We start from the raw sequence: 20,339 nt of genomic DNA, 5'->3' as shown, positions 1-20,339 counted from the left end.
TAAAAAGCCTGCTTTAGAAGGAGGCAGAAAGTATTTGGGTTTGGACTGATGACTCCCTTGATTTTCCATCTTTGATGGTTTTCTTTTTGGTCTATATTATCTGCTGATGTGGGTGCCGAAATTGGCCCTATTCATGTCCCAGATACTGATGGGCTTGTAGTAATATTTTTTTCAGGGCATGCATAGCTATGAATTCTCTTATCTCCATGAATGTTTATGTTCCACCTATGTGTGTCTTGTAATAATTAGCTCCCGTTCTACAAACAAGATCAGAAATGAAATCACTAGCATGGCAAGTAAGATGTAAGAAGCAGAAGATTCCCTTCTCTGAATTTCTGTCGCACGCTTAATTCTGTTTAATCTGCCATTGATTGACAAATCAGTGTATATTGGTTTGGTCTCTTCTAGATTTTGAACTCTGGCAGGGAAGATGTCATATTTTATTCATCACCATGATGGTTTCTGGCACATAGTAGGTGCTTGTTACAAAGTAGTTGGATCATAGCTTAAGAAGCTGTAAAAGGTGGTTTTCCTTGAGAGAGAGATGGTTGTGAGTGTTGCTCCTTCAATGCCTTCCAAGCTATGTTCGGCGGCACCTTGGGGGAAGTCAGAGATGCAAACACCGCAGCTCCTTCTTTAGGGAGCCACAGTGTAGCTTCATTATGTCTGTGAGAGCAGATCGTAAACTGTGAAACAACATGCAGATGGATCGTCCCAATGAGTTTTAACTTTAGATTGGCTTGGGCTACAGGCTCTGCCACCTCCTCCACATTTGAGAATTCTCTAACACAGCCTCACTTTCTTCACATGTGTAATGGGATAGTCACGAGTGGGTCACTGAGCAATTTATCTCCGAAGCTAAGTGCTAGATAATTTGCTATTCTTTGGTAGACAAGGATCTATTTTATTTTTGAAAGGTAGATTGCCGAATGGATAAGCAAAATGTAGTATATCACCCCCCCAAAAGAATATTATTCAGCAATAAAGTACTGACATATGCTACTACATGAATGAATCTTGAAAACATGGAGGTGAAAGAACCAGTCACGAAAGATAACATATTATATGATTCCATTTATAAGAAATGTCCTCAATAGGCAAATCCATATAGTCCATAGAGACAAAAGGTAGATTAGTGGTTGCTGGCAGGGGTGGGTAGGGGATGAGGGTGACTCTTAATGAGCATGGGTTCCTTTTTGGGGTACTGAGAGTGTCCTTTAGTAGGTTGTGGCAATGTTTGCACAACGCTGTGAATATACTAAACACTGAATTGTAGACTTTCTATGGGTGAAGTGCATGGTGTGTAGATTATATCTCAATAAAGCTGGTAAAAAATGAGTAGGTTGCCTTTCAATCTATAAACTCTGAGGTGTGGTGCTTCAGTATATCAAATAGTGTATAGCGTCAAGTTTTAAATTCACCTTGGTTCGTTTTGGGTCAAAAAGTCATGGGCACCTAGCAATGATGACCACGCCTAAGGGAAAATTGACAGCACAAGAGCTACCACACTTGACAGAATCCCAGAAAGCAGATTCTAGGCTCTTGGCCTCATGTGGAAAGGTGCTGGCTCGGTTATTAGATGACCATCCGCTGTAATCAGATGGCCATCCGCTGTGGCTGGCTGGCCATCAGCTGTTACCGGTTAGCCATTAGCCACTAATATAACTGCCGTTGCTATGGTGGTTGGTTAGTTAGTTGGTTGGTTAGTTGGTTGGTTGGCAGAGAAGCGGATGGCGGACTGTGGCTAGCAATTGGGTGGGTTGGTTGACAGAGAAGCGGACGGCAGGTTGCAGATCGTGTGGCTCCTGCTTCCTGTGTCTCCAGCCCAGCCACCAGAGAGACTATATAGTGATATGAACCCCCATCCATGGCTCCGTGGGTGTTCCTTTTTGGCCTCACCGTGTCCTGCGTTCTTGTGCAGGGAGCAGGACCAGAGACCCCATATGACAATCTGTTTCTCCTCAACTTCATGCACTTATTTTTAGGAGCTTTGAAATTTTACACTGCCAGAAATGTTGATTAGTGAGATACTCCATAAGAAATAACAGGGTACTGACAGCCCTTGATTGTATAAATAGGCGTTTGGGGTTGTGTTCCTGGTTTGCTTGTCAGTACAAGAGAAATGTATGATTATATTGAATGATGGTTAATTTTCTTATCCACCCATTTTAAAAATAAAGATGTACGGCTGCAAGACAGGTGCCCAGGGTAAAAAGGAGGCCTGCAGCTTTGATAACGAACAAGTTCTACTTAGGATTTAACTTTGAGTCCTGGCTGACTAGGCTCTCGCTGATGAGTTAAGGAGCTGTGGGTAGTGCCACACAAAGGAGTTTTCATCTACTCTTGTGTTTGTCTGGACCGCTTTCCCCCGCCTTCAGGGTCATTGTCCCACCCTCTCTGACTAACTTATTGTGTCAACAGAGTTAAAAGAACAGACTAAAAGTGTAGAGGCTCAAGGGATGCTGCGCTCTCTAGCTTTGTATGTGAACAGTTCATACACAAACATTTCGCTTTGATTAAGTATCCGGTGAAACCAATTCACATGAACTCCAATTAAACTTTAATGAACAAGTGGGTGTATTAATATCAGCTGAGTAATGCAGGCAGCACGGATTCCAGTAAGTGACTCACTTCTCTGAGCAGCTCATGCACGGTTAGAGTTACTAGAAAGCTTCCAGCTATATTTGAGTGGATCTGGTCTGGGTCTTGTAATTCTTGTGATCCTCGGGGCTTGTTATTCATCTAGTGACACAACCACAGTTATCCAGACCTCTGTTTTCAGAGCAAGCATTGGGACTGGGGAAACTGGTCCACAGCGAGCACTTAGGCCCTTCATGGCGCGATGCCCATGTGGACTTTTATTTTCTTTATCTCCCCTCCTCCCCGTTTTTTTAAGTGAGAATTCTTTTTCTCCTTACACCCAGAGGCAGGGTAGGTGAAGGTCAAGGCAGTGAAGGTGGAACCCTCGGTTTTGAACTAAACTTAGTCCCCCTGAATCTTACTTCCCATCACCATCTGCTGTTCTGCCTCAAGCCTACAAGCATCCCATAGTTCCACGAGAGAGAGCAAGATCCTGGAATAGTGAGCTTCTGTGAACACAGCCCCTGTTTCTTCTAGAGAGAGATAACGGTGCCTACTTCCTAGGGAGGGTTAAACAAGATAATGAAGATAATGCTCTTAGTTTCTTGCCTGGTACATAAGAAGTAAGTGCTAGTTAACTTGTGCCAGTGGCGGGGGCTGGGGAGGAATGCATGGAGATGAATGGGGCTCAGTCCTTGACAATGAAGGAACTTAGACTCTTCTAGAGATTTGACTTTAAAAATGTCTGTGTCATTATAGAGTGATAAAGACTAACAGCTTAGAAGAGAGAATGAACAGTGAGGATTCAGGGAATGTAGAGGTCCCTGAGGTTGGCTGCATCTGAGAAGGCGGGGTGACCTTACCCTGGGTGGAGGGGGGTGGGCAGGGTGGTGTGAATGAGGTAAGGGTTTGGGAAGGTAGTTTGAGGATGAAGAAAGGATGTGAGCGAAGGCAGAGGCCCAGGTGTACCCAGGTGCAAGGTACATTCAGTGTGGTTAGAGTAGACAGTATGTCATATGTCGGGGCTTCAGGGACTAATTGAGACTGAACTTAGCCCCTGCTTTGGCCCAAGTCTCAGTCCCAGCTCTGTTTGCTGTGCTGCCTACCCTTCTTTTGTGTTCATCTAGAAATCAGATGGAAGGAATGCAGTAAGTGGTCAGGCAGCTGGAGATGAAGACTAAGAGTAGAATGGGCTTTGGGTCTGTTAGCTCAGTGGGCTTCCCAACACAGCCTTCCTGAATCAGTTACCCTCTTCCTTTCAGATAACTCTTGCTTGTGACAACTTCCGCAGCGGGGACTGTGCCTGTCAAACTCCTTCCTTGGAGCAGCAGGGAGTGTATGCTTCCATCTTTCAGGTAAATCCCAAGGTTAGGAACAAGGGCTGAGTTGCACATGCTTAGTTCCTTCTCCAAACTCAATAATTGGGTAACTCACTCCTCCTCCCCTGCAGACAAAGAGGGTGGATGGAGATCAACACTAAAAGGCAAAAAGCAAGGTAGAAGGGAAGTGTTCTGGCCCACAGAAGGTTTACTTGCATTTCTCACCCAAATCCCAACAGAGTTCCTTTAGGGAAAAAACAAACACACACAAAAAAACGGGATGCTGGAAGGTAAGAGAGAGTCCTATAGTGGAAGCGAGGGACAGTTTTCTGAGCAGAGATGTAATTCAGTCTGTACTTCAGGCTGGTTCATCTACTTAGGAAACACCAATCGAAGGTCACAGGAAGTAACTCCAACGGGAGGAAACAGGTCTTGTGTAATGCTGTCAGGGTCTGTGGTGCAAGAATCAACCCCCATTTCAGAAATAACAAGCACCCTTCAGTGTTAAACTTCAGACATCACACGTGAATATCAGACTCTTTGCTTCCCTCCCAGATTTCTTTTTAGGGAATGCAGTGGGGTAAAGAAATACACAGGGCAAAGGCATGAATTCCACAATGATAGCATACGTGGGAGAGTCCCGTTGAACAGGTAAATTCCGTTTGTGGAATTTTGGATAAATCAGAAGGGATTCTTGCAAATCAGAAATTGAATAGATTGATGATACAAATTAGGAACTATATATTGCTTGTAGAAAACAAAGGGATGCATATTAGATTCAAAACATCTAATATACAGTAAGTCAGTAGTTTATTTAGCAATTAGAGGTAGGAATTTCATTCTTTAACAACTGCATAGGATATTATTTCTTGTTATATACAACTGAGAACAGTTTGTTATTCCCATTTTAAAGATCAAGAAACAAATATAAAGATCATTATCCAAGGAAACTTGGTTTCATCAGCCAGCTTAATCCTCTGTTTTATATTCGGGATTTCATTTTGAAGTGAAACAGGATTTGTTTACGGGTTTTCACAAGACAACTGAATTGGACTTGATTTTGACATTCAAAGGAATCAGGGAAGTGTAATTAGCTAAGCTCTCTGTCTTGTTTTGGCTGAAGAGATTTGTCATAGAAATTTAGTAGCCATGATGGATTATGCTTCTTTGATTTGGGGGCCTGTGACAAACTCCTTCCAATTCAGGGTTTCTCTGGAGCCTATTATTGTTTCAACAATATTGAAAGCAATATGCAGAGGGTTTGCTCTCCTACCTTCACTTACTGTCATCTTTTTCAAGATCATAAACTGAATATATTGTATACATTGATTAATCAGACTTCCCCAGGTGAAGACCTTTTGCAAACCCATCCCTGCAAACCCAAATCCTGCCCAGATGTCTGTTTACTTCACCCCAGGGCTCCAAAGAGAATAGTTCCTCCTTTCTGGAGACCTTTGAGAGATCACTCTCCTTTTCTCTTGGGGGCAGCTTTCTGTTGCCTTGGGGATGCCTCTCTGTTACCCTAGTCATTCTCTGGCCCTCTTTTCCTCCCTGTGTCGACCATGTACACAGGTAACTTCCTGGCCTCTTGACCCTCCTGGAGTCACTAGCGCAGGCACCTCATTGCTTTCCTTACCTTTGGTTCTCTTTGGTTCACCATGTTGTTGATGGCGCCAGACCACAATAGTTCTCATCTGAGCTTGTGGATCAGCTTCTGTCAGGGAAGTTTTACCAGAATTCAGAGTTTCAGTCTGCATCCCTACATTTTTTTGGTGTAGTTCTGGACATTTGTATCTCAAAAATCTTTGTAGGCAATTCTGATGGGAACCCCTGCTTAAAATCTACTGTTATCAGATTACTTTTATGGTGTGCAGTGCTTACAGTAAAAGCTTTTTAAAAGATATTAAATCCAGTGGTTCCAGGATGAGAAAGATACACTCAGGGCATAAGAGAGTGAGTAGGTTTCTAAAAGGGTGTGGTCTCAGCTGGAGAGGAAGCTGGACCATGCTACAAGGGAACAATAGCTCAGACCATCTGCTTCTTTTATCCCCCGGCTCATTCCCATAATGAGTGTTTATTCTGCCCAGCAATACTTTTGTTGTTCCTACATGTATGTGCTATGGGATCCATTCTAGAAGTTCTCACAGGAGGAAAACTAAGGGCAGGAGTTCTTCCCTCAGCCCCAGTAAAGGTGTGGCCAGTTATGAGGCTCTGTCTTATTCTGTAGGTTCCAACCTTTCAACAAAGACTCAACTTCTCTTCTTGCCCCTGGACTCTAAGCAGGTCCATCCTTTTTCTATAGATATTCCCCACGTAATTAATCTGTCTTATTCCTTTGGTAATGCACCATATTTTGTCAGCGTCAGTTAATTCTTTGGTAAGAACTGCAGAACACAGGGACTGTGGTGAGTGTGCTCAGTGGCACAGGTGAAAAGGGAGCCAGCGTGCCTTCAGTCGTCATCATCCTCTCCTGGGGCTTTTTTGAGTGTACTATGTGGAGTCGGTGCTATGACTTTCCAGTCATATCTTTCCTATTTTAAAACTGCAGAATTGATCATACCACCTTCCTGGGGAGCATGCCGTCAGTAAATTCTAATGGAAAAACCTGTCTGATGAATGGGCAGGAAGACGGCACAGCAGCACTGTTGAGTCATCCCAAGACCGGCTAGATTTGAGCTGTGGTGCTTCTTCGATGCTGACTCTAAACCTTCCTCAGTGTTCTGCCGTCTTAAGCAGCTTTCAAATCGTTGTCTCTAGTTTTCTTATCTAGGTCAGGCTGTGTCATTTTTTAAATTGTGCCTAGACATTCCCTTAGTAGATTGGACGGGCCGTTCGGATAATTGGCTTTATACGTTTATGAAAATAGTAACAGTAGGAAATGTTCTTGAACAGTGTCTTCTTTTCCCACTGTGAGGCAAAGGGTTCAGGGTCCAGGTAGGATTATGTGTGCAGGCTTTTTTTAGTTGTTGTTTGGTTTGTTTTAATAAGATGTGGGTACTTTGGGGAGGAAGGAAAGCAAAACACTTTTGAAGCCACTCTAGGAAAAAACAAAACAAAACAGCACTAAAAAACAAAACTCTTTTCCTAAGATAAATGAATGGACAATGTAAAGAAGGCAACAGGGCACCAGAGAACCTTGAGTCAGGGCTCCTCTGTCCCATTTTGCTGTGTGAGCTTGACTGCTTGGCTCTCAGTGGGGATTCTTGAACTCATCTCTCTGAGTTGTTAAAATGGATCAGATGAGTTAACGGACGTGAAAATACTCTGTAAATGAAAAAAACAGACAAGCAAAAACTTCCTATTTTTTATCTTGGTGTCTTTCCTAAAACAAAACAAACCTTTCTTTTTGAATTATAAAACTTATGTATACCCATTCTAGACAATTAAAATGCACAAAAATATGAAAAAGAAAATTAAAACACCTATAAACCATCATTCAGAGATAACCACTATTGTATTTTGCATATATAACTACTCTATTCTTTTTTTAAGGAGGTTATATTATACATACCTAGTTTTACATTTTCTTTACATAATATTATAAACATTTTCCCATGTAAACAGTCTTCAAAAATATACATTTTAATCACTGCATACTGTTGCATTGTGTGAGTGATATATTTGCATCTATTGTGATATATTTAACCATTGTTTCCATTATTAAGTGCTGATCACAAAGGGAACACAAGGCAGGGCACTTGGCATTGTTTTTGCATTAGAGGAATTTGATGTTTTATTTCATTCTGAATTAATATGTATTGGACTGGAGTTTAGCAGTACTTTTCGGTAAGGTAAAATTAAACCTGTAGAATTGTTAATTTAGAGAAAATTCTGACTGTGAAAAATCTATTAGTCCGAGTTCTCTTAATTAACATAACGGTAGTTAGAGAAACATTGAAAAATAGTATGTGTAGTCTCATGAATGTACTGCATTAGATGAGTTGCCTTCTGCCTTCTGGAAGGCTTTTCATTTTCTCTTTATTAGGAGGATGCCGTAAATTTGTTTTGCCCAGAGGGTCTTTTCCATTGTTGGACATGTACATAATACTATAGTTACCTCATTTTGGGATATGATGACATAATGAGAGACCTTTGGGTATTTTTTTAAATGGAGATTGAAGGAGCAGTAGGCTAGGAGAGGGAATTGTGCTAGTATTTCGGTCCTGAGATTGATCTTTCTGTCATGGATTTATTTCTTTGCCTCTCTTTATGCATTTCAATGTGTCTGCTTAGCATCTTGTCATCTATATTTGCCTGAGATCCATTTCTCTTTTTGTCCATCCTGCAACCTATCTATCCTTCTACGTACCCATCTGATCACCCTTCTCGTCTCCCATCCTCTGGCCATTCTTGCCTTCCCCTTTTTCATTAGTCTCTCTCCATCTCCCTGTGCCATCCGTATATCTATTCACCTATCCATATCTACCTGTAAAGTGAATGGAGACTGTTTTGATGGGAGCATATTTGTTTCTTTGTTGGATTTTATAAAGGGGTCACAGGGGTCAAGGGCATGAGAACCAGAAAGTGAAAGTGATTGGAACTTGACCGTTTTTGTTTGACTTCGGAGGGATGTTTAGAACTGACCTGATTATCCACTCTGTGATGATCATCAGGATATTCTTAATGTAATGGTTTCAGGGACTGTTGTTTCAACTAATATTTTCTTAGAAATTAGCAGTCAGGAGATAGAATAAACAAGAGCTATTATATAGCTTCTGAGTAGTAAAGTCAAGGGAAATAATTTTCTTCAGTTTGGACTAAGAAAGAGTCAAAGATGTACAAATGCCACCTTTCTAAATATATTGACTTAAAAATATATTGTAACATTTTCAGGGAGTTGAGATATATCATACAGAGGTATTTTTGAGGCATGGCAACCTGTGTTGCCCTTGTTATTGGGTAAAATGAAAGGACAGAAACCAACTGTTACTGAAAACCTCTTTTCTTCTGTTTCTGAGAAAGCTGCTTTGCACTAATCTATCTTATTTAATTCTCACATCAGCCCCAATCTATCTTATTTAATTCTCACATCAGCCCCGTGATGTATCTCATGTTATTCCCATTCTGTAGATAAGAGGCAGAGGCTCAAAGACACTAAATGATTTGCTCACATTTACATGGTTAATGAGTGGCACTTGATTCTGTGGAATCAAGACTTGTTTGACTCTAAAACAGTTACTTTGTAGTAAACCAAGCTGACTCTGCAGAAGACTTGTAAAACCGTAAATGTATATCAGCTCTCCACCTTATACTTCATAGCCACTCAGCCTCTGACAAGGATCCTGCAAAGAGCACAGTTTTCAGTTCTTTTTTTGAAAGATAAGAGGGTTTGCATATGGACATGGTAAAGAAAACAGTTGTTAAGATATGGATATTACTTTGCACCTGTAAATTTGACTTTGGTATTTGACAGAATGAGGTTTTCCTCATGTGAAGCTGTGTATTTGTGTTTGACTTAACCTGAGTCTCATTAGTCAGCTTGATCCAAATGACCCAAAGGTTCTCTACACCAGATGCATATTATGAAGGCAAGCAAACCAATGAAATGCAGTAACAACTCTCCCCCAACTTTTGTAAACACTAGAAAGCCAGAAAAGACAGTTATTGTAATATATTTTGCCAGCCCAGCTGTTATGATCAAATGAACCTGAAATAGTAATGACTTCTGAATACACAGCGAATTTATTTAGTTCTTAACTTTTCTATAGGTTTGAAAGCTTGCCACAGCCTCCCTTTTTATTATGCTAAACTGTAGCATTGCAAGTAACATTCTATCCTGGGTAGAAATTAGTCTTGGCATAATTAGATGGAGACTGGATAAAAGAGGCTCTGCCATGGGACCTGCCTTATATGATTTTATTCTTACTTTCCATCTTTATTTTATTCTCTAAGTACTTATTAATTGCCTACTGGCTGTCAGTCACTGTGCTATGTGGGAAGGCTATACTAAAACAGGGGTCAGCAAACTTTTCTGTCAAGGGACAGATGGTAAATACTTTAGCCTTTGTTGCCCATATGGTCTCGGATGTAGCTACTCATTCTATCAGACAATGTGTAAAATACTCAGCTCTGCTGTCTGTAGACAATATGTAAAAAATTGATTGCGGCTCTGTTTCAATAAATTTTTTTACAAAAACATGCCGTGAGTCAGATTTGGTCTGTGAGCCACAGTTTGCCAATACCTGTACTAGAAGGTCCATGAAAATAGTGAACTTCATTTTGTTCATTGCTACATGACCAATGCCCAGAACGGTACCTGGCATATGGTCGACACTCCAGAAATATATCTTGAATGAGTGAACTAATGAATCAGACTCCTTCTCTGATCTCTTAAGATCTCATAATCGAATAGAGGAGATGAGAAATATATGTATGAGAGTGTGAAGGTAGTGAAATCAGGTAGTATTTTAACTGGGTCCTGAAAGATAGCTAAGCATATGTCACCACCAGAGAAGGAAGAAGCACACTGCTGGCAGAAGACACACACAAAAGGGACAAAAAGTGGGCAGTTCATGAGTAGCTCAGTTGCTCTGTAGTAGGATTTCCCTGACGTGTCTGATCATTGAAAACACTTGTTATTAATAATATAGATTCTCAGCCTCTCCATGGAGATTCTGGTTTGTTAAGGCAAGTTTGGTCGATACTATTTAATAAAATAGAGATTTGAAAGGAAATAGTAGTGGGAGATAATACTGGAAATATTCTGGAAAATTTATAATGGGAAATAAAGTTCTTACCCAACAGAACCAGTATTGACTGATGGCAGCAGGGTCTAGAATTACCCTGTATATTCTCCATTCTTGGCCACACAATGGAGGATGAGCCCTGATGGCACCACTGCACTTATCGGCCTGCCTTTCTTTATATGTCCCCTATTGATCATGTAGGAGTATGTTAGTCTTTGTGATGAAGTGGTGTGCAATTTAGTCATTTGTGTAAATTATGATGAAAATATATTCTGTGTAGCTATTAGATTTATTGTTTTCGAATCTCTTGGTTGACAAACATCTAAAAGGGCAAATGGATTTAAATGACAGTAGAAAACTTGCTTTTTCTTGCTGTAACTCCAGTTCAGAAGGTAGTTTAATGTCCAGATTTGTAAACAGACCACTAGGAAGGCCGTATGTCTTCTTTTCAGTGATGGCATAAGCAAGTCTAATATGTAGGCAGAGACTTGCTTAAGTTCTGTCATCAAATTATAGGCAGAACTAAGGGTATAAATGCAAACTCCAAGGTACTCTATTTAGTTTTTATTTTCATACTTCTATGTCTCATTTATCAATAAAGTTCCTAATTTACGTAATTTCTCTCCACTTTGAATCTCATATCCCTTTGCCCAGACCTTCCTTTTCTATGCTGTTTTTCATAAAGTTATATCTTAATGTCTTCTGGACCAGTATGTCTTCTGGACCAGTATCCCACTGGTCCAGAAGACATATTTATCCCAAATAAAGACTGAGCTCTATTTCCCTGGAGAACAAAGCAGTTCCTGGAAGTTAGCATGGATTCAGTAAATAATTATAGGCTTGATCTATCTTAGGTATCTTTTCCTTTCTTGTGTGTTTTGACTGAAGTTTCTTTACAGTTACATTGTCAGAAAAGTCCAGCTCTTTCAGAATTGCTGAAATACAAAAGTTGAATTTCCCATTATGGCTAAGACCTTTATTAACAGCTCTTTTGATAATTAAATGTCAGAAACTTTAAAAAAGAAATGTCAGTAAATTATCAGACAAAGAAATTGCATTTTTATGTGGGTAGATGTATTTTAGTTGACCACTTACAATCAAGATTATGGCAAAATCCTGAGGAATTTCATATCTTGCACGTTTCTCTTAACTGCCAGAACTTTGTTTTTGTATCTCTTTGGAGGCTTAATGTTTTATTTCTCCTACATATTCTCATATATGTACATTTGTTCCTCCGAGTCCACAGTGAGCATCTTGAACCAAAGCTTTAAAAAACTTAATCTCTGCACCCCCACAAAGCCTAGCTCTGCAGGTGCTAATACTAAGTATACTTTTATTTAAAGAAACATGGTTAGAAAAAGGTCAATCTTATCTTCACTTATTCACTTCCTTCACTCTTATTTTGCGTCTCACTTTGTGCTGTGTTTTGTGCTCAAACACTGATGGTGGGATTGGATTGGGGTGGGTATGTAAGAGTGAATGAAAGATAGTTCTTGCAGAGAATTCTCGTTTGGTGGAGATGTTGACACCTAACACGTAAATATAATGTGGTGGAGAAATCTATGGTAGATACAAATAACCTGTATTAAAATCTGGAGGCAAGTTAATTCTGACAAGATGAACCAAGGGAGACTTCAGCAAAGGGACAATGTTTGAGACGAGCCTGTATGTGTCTTGGACTTCCATTTCAGTCATTGGTTTTGATCTTTGTCAAACACACACACACACACACACACACACACACACACAGTGATGTTTTCTTCTTTTTGCAATTTGTTTGCAGATTTAAGAGTAGAGCTATCTTTACATGGAACAAAGGGAAGAGAGGAGCTGATTTCATTGTGTCATCTGTGGGTTTCTCGAAGTCTGAAAGACACAGCCTCCAAAAATTATTGGGATGGTGCTTCGTCATTCGTGGCATGGACATGGATACATTGTCCAGGATACATTTTGGTTCTTTGCTGTATCCCTACCATCTAGATTAGTGCCTGACACATGCAGACAGAGATATGCATTAAGTCCTCACTTAATGTCGTTGATAGCCTCCATAACTTTAAGCAAAACGACAAATAGTGAAACCAATTTTACCATGGGCTAAGTGACGTAAATAAGAGCTAAGTTCGTATAACATCTCATCAATATTAATAAGGAAATGGTGTTCCCGTTATTTGAGGCCCTGCCGGATACTGTTCTAAACTAATGGTATTCTTTCCAAGAATTTTCCCATCTAGTTGTTCTCAATAGTTAGATTACACTAAATGGTTCCCTGGGTGGAGGGAGCGTAGTATGATGGAAGAAGTTTCGACTTTGACGTCAGACAATTCTGGTTCTATACCTAACGTTGCCATTTATTATTTATGTGACCGGAGACCATTGCCTAACCTTTCCAAGGGTCAGTTTCCTCATCTTTGAAAACGGTGATAATGGAAAGTACCTCACTGAGTTGTGGGATTAAAGGAGCTAATGTTTGCAAAGCTCCTATTTCAATGCCAAGGACATGATACATCATCTGCCTGCAGGGCCAGGTAAGTTATGTAAAAGAGTGAACAGGTGACATGCAAGTTTTATGCTTTTGACACAGACACACTGCATTTGCAAAATTAGTACACAGAGATACCCTTCATTCCCACAAAGAAATGCTTCCAGTCTCTTTTTTTTTGAAACACGAAGCCCTTTTATCTAGCTTTCCTTTTCTCACTTAGAGTCTTGGGTACAGGAAATATCTTGTTTTCCTCTACGGTGGGGAAGATAACGGTGCAAGGGGGCCGATGAAATTCGACTGGTCCCCTGCCACAGTCTGAGCATGTTTTGGGGAGAGAGCCGCAGGGTGTGGTGGAGGATGTGGAGAGCTTAAAAGGGCTTTCTTGAAAAAGGTGGCAGCTGTCTGGCGCTGATCAGTTATAGCCACATGGGAATGCTTTGTCAGATTTTTATGTGAAATCTTCAGGTTTATAAACCTTGGTTCATTAAAATATTTTTAAAATGCTGTAAGAGATACTTCCTAATGGAAGGAGAAAAATGTAACGTATGATCTCACTCAATTACTTCAACAGTAGCTCTAAACAACAACAATAACAACAAAGCACTTAAAAGGTCCACACTGGACATGGAAAACAGAACCCATCTAAGACCAGTCCTCCAGATTGCATCTCCTGTGTGCATTTTTAAATGATAAAGATAATGGCAAATGATGGCCAATACTGAATCCTTTCCATGTGCTAGGCACTCTGCTATGGATTTTTCATATGTCATTAATTCTTAATAACCTAGAAGGGTATGTATTACTATTATTATTCCATTTTACAGATAAAGTCACCGAGGCTCAGAGAAATTAAGTATGTTTCCTGAGATCACACAAATGATATGTAACAGGTGGGTTTCAAACCCAGGACTGTTCACCTTCAAAACCAAGCACACCAGTGGTTTTCAACCCCGATGGTATGTTAGAATTACTGGACTACCCATAAAAAATGCTGTTGCCCAAGCCGACCTCCAAACTAAAGAAATCAGAATATCAGAGGCTGGGAGCCAGGCATGGGCATTTTTATTTAAAGCTCCAAATTACTAGTTAGAAAAGTAGACGTAATATAGATAACCCCTCTCCCCACATTAAGCACCCCCTATTTCCTTTACCCTACTTTGTTTTTTCTTTAACATATTTATTGCTCTTTAAAAATTGTGTTCATTTACCTGTTTGTGAATTTTCTGCCTTGGTCACTGGGATGTAGGAATTTAATCCTTTTTGGTTCTTTGCTGTATCCCTACCATCTAGATTAGTGCCTGACACATAGCAGTTGCTCACTAAATATTTATTTGAATGAATAATTGATCCTTCACTGCAGGGCATGTACAGTGTAGTGAGAGAGACAGATGATACATATTATGGTCCTATGAGATAAGTGGTAACAGTGATGGTCAAGCTGATGTCATTAAAACTCGGAAGACTGATGTTTACCTCTTAAGTGTTAGGATAAATTGTCTTGACATGTATTGAATGGACAGTGGGCATTTTTTGTCACTTGTAGTATCAGACTGCATCCATTTTGTGCACTGGTATATGTGTGTATGTGTGTGTGTTGTGTGTAAATTGAGTAATAGGTGACATACTCATGTTACCTCTGTGCGGACATAATTTTTTAGTGAGACTGCTAGGGGTTATCAGCAGGGCTCTCTGAGGTTTGCAGTTTTGGTACCCAAACATCAGGCCATAGAACACATTCAGGACTGATGCTAGAGATTTACTCAGTCTACAGGGAAGTCAGATATTCTCTTCTTTTCTAGGAAAACCAACTTCTGCAGGCCACGCTGCCCCTACCTTCGATAGCAGTAGTCCTCAGCCTTTATGTATCACAGACTCCTACAATGGATAATGCCCATGTAACAGCTCACTGTGGGCTGTGACTGAGGGAAGGCAGGCTGAGCTGAAGTGGAGTAAGTGGAGACCCATAACTCTGCCTCTTGTTCTTCCTCCTAAGGAAGTAAATGGTGGTGTGAGTGACAATGTCGTGGGGAAAGAGCACTGGTTCCTAAATTACAAATCATTTAGAACTTTAGGACTGTAACAAGGACTAGAAACAAATTGCTTGTGACAATCTGACAATTGATGGACCATGATGATAGTGAAAATACGTAACCACTACTAGGCCCAGGCAGTGGACAAACAAAAGCCACCACGTCAAGTACGAGCTGATGGACAGTGTTGCTGATGGAATCATGTCATCACGGAACAGCTAAGAGGCTGTGATGCATGGAGGGTTGAGGGAGGCTTCGGGGTGCTCTCCTTAGGCAGAGTAGAGAGCGGAAACTGTCCTTCCTCTAAGGATCTGGTCTTGCCACTTCTTGCTGGGGGTTCCTGGGCAATTCACTTGCCCTTTCTGAGCCTAAATTTCTTCTAATACATAGTTGGGAAGAATAATTTTGGCATCCTCTATTTCCAAGGCTTGGTGGGATGGTTAAGCACCTATGAAAGAATTTTTCAAGATGAACTATTATCCAAGGTAAGGATGCTGATTAATTAAGGGAATGATGGCAGTGATGGTTTTTCTCCTGTTGTAGACTGACCACCCCTGATGTCTCTGTTCAAATTTAACCAAAAATGAAGGTTGAGAGGACATTGAGGGAAGGGGAGATAAGGCAGGACTTGGCTTTCTTCTGTGCTTCTTCAGAATAGTTATGTCCTGTGGAGTCTAAAGGTAAAATTTGGGCCATCCATTTCATAGTTGAGATTAACACAATAAACTGGCTCTTAATAGACTCATGCCCCTATGATATTCATGAAAAGTGCCATGACTGAGGTGGCCTGGTTGTTTTGAAAATGGGCTTATTTAGACAAAGGGGAAATATTGGGATTCGTTTACTGTAAATTGCAAGTAAGACACAAGAAAGTTGAATATTAGAAGAACTTGGCTATCGCAAAAACCACACACTTTCACATCAGTAAAACATGGAGTTCTGATCTGAATGAAATGTGAAACTCCTTGTAGACCACAGAGAGTAAAAAGGAGTACTTTTGTTTCATTATTAATACCATTGTCCTTATTTCTTTAAATGAGAACTGATAGCAACCATAATAGAATCTTTCTCAAAGACCAAACACAGAAAGAAAATAAAACAAAATAAACACACAAAAACCTCACTACCACCATCACCACTAACAAAAGACTGTGCTCTAAGGAGGCAGCCTCTAACTGTCCATTGTTAAGTCATCAGGTTCTAGAGAAAGGGGCCCACATTTCTTTCTATCAGGATAAAGTCTTCATTAAATTTTTTTTTTTCTTTTTCCCCCTCTTTTGGAAAATTGACAATATTGACATTTTGTTCTGTGAGACGGGTAACTTTGTCCTCTAATGTGTGTGAGAATATGAAGCTATGACTGTGTTCAGAGAACATGGGACTATCATGTGGACAAGAGGCGTGAGGCCAGGGATGCCTGATGGAGGCGTGTGTTGTAGGTGCGTCAGAGTAAAAATAGAGCTTTCTGGAAGTAAAATGAGGTAACCTTTAAATATGAGGGACCAGCGAAGTTGAGGGAAAGAGGCACATTTTTTTTTTTTTTTTTTTTTTTTTTTTTTGCCAACACATGAGAAGCTGTGGTGTAGTCTGTGGAATGGAGGCGGTAGACTTGAGTTTCCATCCCTTTGGTCAGCCACTTAACTACAGCTGGCCACTACTCATTTCTCAGTGAAATTTGGGAGCTGCAATAGATGTTTTTCAGTTGTTCTCCTGACTGGTATTTAGAATTGGTAATTATTTATTCATCTCTTGCTTCATGAGGGCTAAGGATGTTGTGGCAATGGAACAGGAAGCTGAAGACAGAGCGGTTAGTGGGGAGTGTTAGGTTGAATGTATGTGGTTGAGCAGAATAGTACTATAATGATAATAATACTAATACTAATAATTATTATTATTTGAGGAAGAGTTCTTATAGTGGTGGGAACTAACAGTTATTGAACATATATTCCTTTCCAGACCTTGGGATAGGTGGTATACATATGTTTATTTTATTTAATTTTCAGAACAATCTGTTGAGGTGTAAATTTTAGGTTTCAGTTTCACAGCTGTGAAAACTGAGATACTGCAAGAATAAAGAACTTCCAAGAAGTCAAAGTTATTAAGTATCTGCATTAGGCTTCAAGCCTTGATATCTTGGTCATTGTCATTGCAGTATGCCATAATATATTGCAGGGGTGCAGGGCTGTGACCATCTAGCCAGCTCCCTTCCCTGCATTTGACATTCTCACTGATGCATTGTTGGCCAGCCTTTCTTTAAAGAAAACTAAAAATTAATTTGAATAAGCCACACAAATGTATACTACAAATTAAAAAGTCCCAAAAAGACGTATAAAGGAAAATAAATCTTTCTGCTATCAATGTCTCATTGCTTTACTTTTCCCACCCAAAGGCCAATACTGTTATCAGTTCCTTATGTCCCCTTCTAGAAATAAAGCTGGGTATAGACAAGTATATATATGTATTTATATGCCTTTTTTTCCAGTGTTGTAGAATATTCACACAAAGGGGAACATACTACACACATTATTTTGCATCTTGCTTTTCTCATATAATCATATATCTAGATGATCATTTCTGTGTCCGAATCTTATGTGCGGTAGCTTGTAGTTTAATTTGCATTTCTGTTGTTGTTAGTGACTTTGTACATCACTTTAAATAGGTTGTAGTCATTGTGTTTCCTTTCTGTGAATGGTCCTTTGTCTCCTTTTCTATTGGATTGTTGGACTTGTGCTTATTGATTTATTGCAGTTAAAAAATTAACCCTTAGACTATGATAGGAGTTGTAATACCCCATTATTTTGCATTTGTCTTGTTCAACTTGCAGATCAAAAAAAAATTATATAGTAAATTCAATCTTTTGGCTTTATGGTTTTTGGGTTTTGTGTAACATACAGAAATGCCTTCTCTACTTTGTGATTATTTAAATTTTTTCCCCCAGTTTTCCTTCTAGTTATTTCATCTGCTTTCTGCTCACATTCTCTCTCTTCTCCCTTTTCCCTCTCTCTCTCTCTTTCTCTCTCTCTCTCATCAATGATCCAATGAAATTATATTTTGGTTAATGATGTGAGGTAGGGATCTATTTTGATATTTTCCAGATCCACCTGTCCAAACACTGTTTATTGTATAGTCCATCTTTTCCACACTGATTTAAAAAACCACTTTTATATTAAATTCCTTGATGTTTAACTACTTAAATATTTAATACTTAGGAATTTGCATTATTTTGAGGACCCATTATTATGCCTTCAATTATTATACCTGTACAATACGTTTTTATTACCTGATGGTGCTACTCCACTCTCATTAGTTCCTCTTTTTCTGAATTTTTGTCTTTTAGCACTTGTTAATTTTTCCATGAAATTTAGAACTTGTCTAGTTCTAAAAATAATGTCTTATTGATATTTTTATAGGGATTGCTCTGAATTTATTCATTAACATTATAAATTATGCATTGGCAAGATATTATTTCTTTTTCTTAGAAAACTATGCTTTACAGTTTGTTAAAATTTTCTCTTATATGCCCAGGATCATTTAAATTTTTCTTCATGTAGACCATGAATGTTTCTTATTTCCCTGGTTATTTTATGCTTGCTCTAGTTAATGGAATTATTGCTTATATCATGTAACTGTGTGTGTGTGTGTTTTCTTGATTTCAGATAATTATCTACCCAACCACTTTATTGAATTCTCTCACTATTTGAATGATTTTAGATGAATTTCATTGAGCCCCTAGTTAAGTAATCATTTCATCTGTCAATAACTATAATTTACCTTTTTCTTTCTAATTTTTCTAACTCTTGTTACTTCATTTTAATTGTATAATATTATCTCCTACCTCTAGAAGAATAAATATTAAATAGCAGTGTTAGAACATGCTATTGTTCGAGTATGCTTTTTTTTCCTTGCTTTAATGGGAATATTTATAATGTTCCCCATTACTTATGATGTTGGGTGTTTGTTTGAAAAATATTATGTTATGTTAAAAACTATCCATCCTGGGGCTGGCCCGGTGGCTCAGGTGGTTGGAGCACCGTGCTCCTAACACTGAGTTTGCCAGTTCGATTCCCACATGGGCCAGTGAGCTGCACCCTCCACAGCTAAGATTGTGAACAATGGCTCTCCCTGGAGCTGGGCTGCCGTGAGCAGCTGACCGAGGAACAGCGACCTACTGCCTCAGCTGAGAGAGCACAAGGCTCCTAATACCAGCACGGACCAGGGAGTTGTGTCCTACACAACTAGACCTGAGAAACAATGGCTTGAACCAGAGTGTGGGGGGAGACAGAAGAAGAGGGAAAAAAAGAAAACAAAAAACTATCCATCCCTGTTCTGTGTTCTCTTATTTTTGTTTTTTAAAATAAAGAGTGTGATTGTTAAACGTTTATCTAATACCTCTTTGGAAACTATGGAAACAATCATACGTTGTCGCCTTTACTTTAAGAAAATATTTTAGGTTTTTCTTCGTTCAACAAATTTGGTGTAATACATAAGTACGTTTTTTTTAAAACAGGAAATCATGCTAGTGTTACTGAAATAATATCCACTGGGTCATAGTTTACATTAATTTTTTTAGTATTTTTGCAATCTAGAGGTCAGTAATTTATTAACAACTTTTGCATCAATTTTTATAAGTGAGATTATTTGAAAATTGTGTATGTGTGTATTTGTGTTTTAGCTTTGCCAGATTCTATTATCAGTGTTATGCTTAAATCATAAAAATAATTTGGAAGCTTTTCTTGATGAAATAGCTTGTATAGCATTTATATGATTTATTCCTTAAAAATGTGATAGAATTCCCCTGTGCAACTGCCTTGATGTGATGCCTTTTTTTTTTTTTTTGAGGGGTGGAGGTATTTGCTCTTTAACAACATATTATTTCTCCTACATGAATTGAACTAATTTTCTTTTATATCTCTTCTGTGGATACCTTTGTTAATTGTATTTTAGAAAAGTCACTTATTTCAAATTGATTTGCCAGGAGTTAAATAATTTTTTTGTAATTATTTTCATTTTCTCTATGTTTTTGCTTATTTCCATATTATTATTTAAAGCTATGTGGTTTTGTACTTTATTTCTCTATCCCTCTTTTTGATTAGTTTAGCAAAAGGTTTATTGTTTATTTAAAAAACAAAACAGCACTTACGTTTATTTATTGGCTTGCCGTCCTTTATTTCCTCTTTAAAATCTTCAATAATACATTTCTTCTGCTTTGCCTAGATTTATTTTGTTGTTTTTCTGATGGTCA

General features: G+C 39.0%; 1 protein-coding gene across 7 annotated transcripts in view; it reads left to right on the top strand.

Moving 5' to 3' along the window:
• The window catches only part of LPP (LIM domain containing preferred translocation partner in lipoma), a 656,883-nt gene that overhangs the window by 128,972 nt on the left and 507,572 nt on the right, over window positions 1-20,339 (top strand). The window contains exon 1 of one of the 7 annotated variants that reach the window (XM_033123194.1): window positions 3,841-3,935. The exons of 5 other annotated variants lie outside the window; for them this stretch is intronic. The gene's annotated coding sequence lies outside the window, so the exon portion shown is untranslated. Of the gene's footprint in view, window positions 1-3,840; window positions 3,948-20,339 lie in introns of those variants that run through there. One more of the 7 variants, XM_033123168.1, reaches the window with a different exon arrangement.

The sequence above is a fragment of the Rhinolophus ferrumequinum genome, chromosome 2 (assembly GCF_004115265.2).
Source record: "Rhinolophus ferrumequinum isolate MPI-CBG mRhiFer1 chromosome 2, mRhiFer1_v1.p, whole genome shotgun sequence".
In the NCBI taxonomy this organism is placed as follows: Eukaryota; Metazoa; Chordata; class Mammalia; order Chiroptera; family Rhinolophidae; genus Rhinolophus; species Rhinolophus ferrumequinum.
Note: the sequence above shows the minus strand (reverse complement) of the source record. Positions and strands in the feature narration are given on the sequence as shown.